Source organism: Perna viridis, chromosome 11, assembly GCF_037379345.1.
Source record: "Perna viridis isolate PV_CMFRI_1.1 ecotype Kerala chromosome 11, ASM3737934v1, whole genome shotgun sequence".
Classification (NCBI taxonomy): domain Eukaryota; kingdom Metazoa; phylum Mollusca; class Bivalvia; order Mytilida; family Mytilidae; genus Perna; species Perna viridis.
In genome coordinates, this window is record NC_142455.1 from 18616131 (window position 1) to 18622544 (window position 6414).

The window sequence follows — 6414 nt, forward strand, 5'->3', positions numbered from 1 at the left end:
ATTTATATAACGGAAACTGAGATTAAAGGGTCTAGCCGAACGATATTCTTTCTTTCGGATCAGATCCGCTATAAAGTCAGCCTCATAAGACTGAAGGAATAGGTCAGCAAGTAAAGGAGCACAATTTGCTCCCATTGGAATGCTGACCGTTTGTTGAAAAAACATGTCCACCACACTGGACAAATATGTTGTCGATTAAAAATTCCAGCATTTTGTAAACATCTTCCTCTGTATATTTGGAAGATGATTTGGAATTACGTTTTACAAAGTATGAGGAATCTCTAACAAGAACTATACATTTGTATCTATAGGTGTACCATCTTTTTTTAAAAGAAGATGTATAATGAATTTAAGTCGGTATTTTAACTGAGTATGGGGAATAGAAATATACTGTGTTGAAAAATCATAGGATTTAATGCTATTATATTCAAATAATAGTATTGAACTGATTGATTGTCTCCAAAAGATCTTTCGAATTTTTCAGGATCCTCATTTCATTTTTACATATTATCGCTATATTTTAATAACGCATTCAAGTGTTTTCTGATCCTTTTGATCCTGTAATTGTGAAGTACGAAATGTGCATATGTGCGGTGCAAATAATGCAGAAAGTAGTTGTACAATAAATCTATTTCATTTTACATAGTTTATTTGCTTGAGTAATCGATGTGAATCATAAATATATCGTCGAATCGACACAGGTATTGATTATAATACTTGTATAGTTGATTATTGATTTCAAGAATACAAGAATAAGGGACATACCTACTAATGCTCAGTGTGTTGATATTTGTGAATACTCGAGGGAAAATATGTCTGAACCTTTAAATGATACATGTCTTGGTAATAAAGGTATCCCAGTGCATTTTCCGACATCAGCATGTTTTCCTACAAGTTCGTCCAAATTCTACGGTTTTGTGCGAAAAAAGCGTAAAATAAGTCGTTTCTATTTTGGGGGTATCAACAAATACACTTCGTCTGAAACTGCGATGCGATCGTTTCTTTTTGACAAAGGTGTACGAGTAACAACTCTCCGTTACTTCGACAGGTCAAACCTGAGAACTGCCTCCGCTCAAGTTAACATTGACGAATGTGACGGGCAATTTAGCCTACTGTGGCGGAGCGTAAAGGTTCCTACTCCTATCGAATACCACAGCAGGGTTTTTTTAACGTGCGAGGAATGTCACATGTTTCCCAACACGGTGCACCACTACGGTTTACGGTCAGGTTTTCCGTTTACAGCCTGACAACCCCAACATATAACACGCCAGGGGTACCCATCCTAGCTGCTCTGTGGGCAGAGCGCGTAGCCCCCTGCTAGGTTTCTGAGCACTATTTAGTCGCCTTTTACGACAAGCTTTGCGCTGCTGTAGGCCTATTCTTTTAACCCCCGTACCTGCACGGGGATAGGATATGAGTAATGGGTATTTATGGGCAAACAGTACGCATCGATTCCCATGAGCATTAATAATTTTCCTACTTCAATCATACATGCTCATCATATCTGATTCGTACTGTGTCTTTAATATGATCTTACGACTCGATATAACATTTCCCTGCAAATAACGTACATGATCATCACATCTGACGCAAACCTTCATTCTCCATACCAATCGGAAGAAAAGGCACATTCTTACCAGAAGCATACATGCACATCACATCTGATTTGATATGAAGCGTAAGGATGACAATATTACTTGAAATAGCACTTTCCTACCTCAATCATACATGCTCATCACATCTGATTCTTACTGTATTCTTAACATGATGTAACGACTCGAAAAGCATTTCCTTACCAATAACGTACATGATCATCACATCTGACGCAAACCGTACCCCTGACATGCCCGTATGACAGAAATCTACCCAACAATTCATGCTTAAGTTGTTTGTAGGAAAATGTTATTTCGAGTCGTGACGTCATATGAAGAGTACAGTAGGAATCAGATGTGATGAGCATATATGATTTAGGTAGGAAAGTGCTATTTCATGTAGTATTGTCATATTTAGGGTTTTTTAAACCAAAGTATTGCTATCTTTGGAATTGTATAAAGGTTATTTAAGGGAGGACAGTACGCATCAATTTTCATGAGCATAAATGATTTCGGGTAGGAAAATGATATTTGAAGTATTTTATCCATATTAAGAAAACGGTTGGCATCTTAAGTTATGGGCATGTATGATTTTAGCAGGAATAAGTTATTTGAAACAGTTCCGCCATGTTAGGCGTACACCTCTTATATGATGTGATAAGCATGCATTTTTGGGTAGTTTCTTGTCGTACGGGCATGTCAGGGGTACGGTTTGCGTCAGATGTGATGATCATGTACGTTTTTGGTAGGAAAATGTTATGTCGAATCGAATGGTCATACTAAGAATACAGTACGAATCAGATGTGAAGAGCATGTATGATTTAGGTAGGAAAGTGCTATTTCATGTAATATTGTCATACTTACGTTTCATATCAAATCATATGTGATATGCATGTATGATTCTGGTACGAATGTGCTATTTGAAGTAATATGATTGTATCAAGAGTTCACTTCGCATCATATGTGATTGGTATGGAGAATTAAGGTACGAAAATGGTATTTCACACAGTATTGGTATCGTTGGAATTGTATAATGGCTATTTAAGTGAGAACAGTACACATCAATTGTCATGAACATTATTGATTTTGGGTATGAAAATGATTTTTTCAATTACTCTGGCCATATGCAGAAAATGATTGGCATCTTAAGTTATGTGCATGTATGATTTTGGCGGGAATGTTATTTGAAGCAGTTCGCCCATGTTAGGCGTACAATTCTTATATGATGTGATAAGTATGCATTTTTGGGTAGTTTTTTTCTGCCATACGGTCATGTTAAGGGGTACGGTTTGCGTTAGATGTGATGACCATGTACGTTATTGGTAGGAAAATTATATTTCAAGTACTTTGGCCATATTAAGAAAACAGTTGGCATCTTAAGTGATGAGCATGTATATTTTAGCAAGAATAAGTTATTTGAAACAGTTTGGCCATGTACAATTCTTATATGATGTGATAAGCATGCAATTGTTTGGGTAGTTTTTCTGTCATACGGCCATGTTAAGACTACAGTCCGCATCAGATGTGATGAGCATGAGTGATTTTGGGCTTGAAAAGTGCAATTTTAGTAGTATTGGCTATGTGAAGAGTAGGCTTCGAATCATCTGTTTGAAATAGTTTGGTCATGTCAAGCGTACAATTCGCATCAGATTAGATAACCAGGCTTTACTTTGATTTTGGGTAGTTTTTCGGACAAACAGCCATTTTAAGCGTACGGTCCGCATCAGATGTAATGAGCATGAATGACTTTTGACCGGAAAGTGTTATTTCACGGACTATAACAAAGAAAAGAGTGCAGTTTGCATCTTTTGTGATGTGCATATTTTGGTAAGGAAAGTACGATTTCAAGTTATATGACCACGTGAAGTGTAGGTTTCGAAACAGGTGTGAGGGAAATGAATGATTCAAGGTAAGAAAGTCTTATTTGAAGAACTTTGACCATAGTAGGCATATACATTTTCGGTAGAAAATTGCTATTTTACGTTGCATGGCCATGTTAGGGGTCTCATCCGCATCAGATGTGAAGTTAATGAAATTTTTCGGTAGAAAAGTTATCTTTCAAACAGTATGGCCATGCTTATACTAGTTTGCGTCAAATGTGATGAGCTTGTTTTGCTAAATATGAGGTCAAAAGACCCCTTTTAACTTTGAGGTAGGTGTGTTGATCCCTGAGATATTTGAGGCCTCAGGCTGATCAGATGGTCTACGGAAGCATGCCTAACACCAATTAATTTAGGGTTTCAGAGGTATTCTGCAGATTTGATGTACAGCTATCAAATGAGTGATGAGATATATTACATGTAGTGGTTTGCTTTTTTTTACCATAATCTTTTTTTTTTAATTGTATTAAAAAAAACATTGTTTATAATATTTTCCTTGGATGTATTTATCAAATAGTTCCTGAATTTCATGTAGACAAGTTCGACAACTCCGTACACTAACTACCAAAAAACCTTAATGAATAAGATAAAGGTTGATTTTTAACTTCGTTGCAGGTTTAACTTCAAAGGTTATACCTTTTCACCATGGAAATACATTTGACATTAGCAATCCGAGTGTGAATTGTCTCCTGCTTTGAATTAACTTTTGACATTTCTCAAGAGAAAATCAAAGCCGTAACTAAGCATTCTTTTTTTCTATTTTTCGATAAAGGGTTTGGAGGTCATTCAAGATACCTAAAAGCTGTAAAATAAATTCCATCTGGCGGACATCTGATATGTCATTGCTTTTATTATGAATGTATCAAACCCTTCACCATCGTCCTAAGTAAAGGTGAATCAAAATTAAGTGTCGATTGTAATCTTAGTATAAAATAATTTAACTGATAACATGACATTTAACTGGCCAAAACCAACTTAAAAAGCGCTTAAACATGGAAATCATTTGATGTTCTAATGACAAAAAGCAATATAAACCGGTAGCTATCAATTATGCACATATGATTAGCGCTCTAGAGTTTTTATCATTATAAAAATAATGATTTGATCTTTGAATAAATAAGAAGCAATACTATTGACCTATTTTAAAATCTATATTTTCGTTCTTTTTGCAAGATATCAATGTTTATACCAATGCATTTCAGGTCAAATTAAAATAGTGGTATAAAAATAAACATTTGGAATTGACAAAATTTCAATGATGTGAACAATAAAGATAATCATGGTATTGCCAATTGTATCTAAAATATTTTTTTACCAACGTGAGAAGAGGATCTATTACTGATTTAAACAACAACACAATATTTGAATGGCTAGATTAGTATACAACGTTTTCTCTCCCAGGTTTTCTAGGTAAAGTGAACTGTATTTGACATTAGGTGTCACTTAGATTTAAACAGTGATTTTAATTTGAGGAATAGTCATAAGCTACAGCTTTCAAAGAAAAAAAGTCCAAGTCTTTAAGCAAGCCATTTTTGTATCAAATATAACTCTTCATATTACATCAAATAAGAAATTGAATATTATTTCAAGATTACCTACTGAATTTTATGTTACATATGCCTTAATTTCTGGTTGATAAGGAGACAAATTAAGGTTATGTTTTTACATAATTAAGTCCATTTTTCAGATAGTGAAATACTTAGACTTACCATTTTTATACGAACGCTAAACAAATTTGGATGTATTATGTTCAAGTTCTGTAGTTGGAGTCTGTAGACAATTTGATTTCCATTATTCTTATCTCACCCATCTAAGAAACAAGTGACCCGAAGGCGCCAAAATCAAAACGTTTTTCAAAAAAGGATCATAATATACTTTGTATATCATTACATAGGTATCGACTACAGGTTGCAAATTAAATTTTTTTATGGTATATACCCTTTTGCAGAGATAAATGGCCAACAGTTATATGGATTGAGTAAAGATATTATTGGTTCACCTATGTCCAAGTTTTTCTCTTGTCGATATGCCATGGTCGTATCAAGCTGCACTGGCGTAGCTCCTCGGTTGGTTTATACTCTACTTGGTTTGTGCAGGCCTACGATACTTTTGAGTGGGTACATACCAGCCTGACAACTGTCTCTCAGCACTGACCTCAATTTTACGCTTGAGTGACTTGCATGGCATTTTCCATTAAAGTCCATTTCTCTGCAAACTGAAACCTACATCAGCGTTTTTTTTGGTTTACTTCTGGGTGGGTACATTCCAGTCTGTTAGTCTTAAAACAGTCTCCTTAAGTTGACCTTAATATCGTGCTTAAGTGACTTGCATCACATTTTCACATTTAAGTGCATTTCTCAGCAGCAGTAATATCTAGACCCACATGAAAGTGTGATCTCGTCTACCTTAAGTGACTCTTAAGAATACTGTTTTTCCCAATTATAGTAGGATTGTAAGAGAGTAATCCGTGTAAGCAACTGTTATTCCTAGACCAGCATTACTTGAGTTTCAATTTCACACTTGAGTGGATTGTATCAGATTTTTTACATTTAAGTCCTTTTCTAATCAAATGAGTGTCTAGTCTTACAAAATGGCGTGTATAGTTACTTTTAAGTTGGTACATGACAGTTCAACACATATTTGTCCAGTGTGGTGGACACGTCTTTCAACAAATGGTCGGCATTCCAATGGGAACAAATTGTGCTCCTCTACTAGCTGACCTATTTTATCACTCTTATGAGGTCGACTTTATAGCTGATCTAATCCGAAAGAATGAATATTGTTTAGCTAGATCCTTTAATCTGTTTCCACTATATACATGACGTTTTATCTATAAAAATTCCTAATTTAGGGGATTTGATACATCACATCTATCCCAAAAAACTTGAGATAAAGGATACTTCAGACCTTAACCTACAGTTAGAAATCGATGTATGATCAGA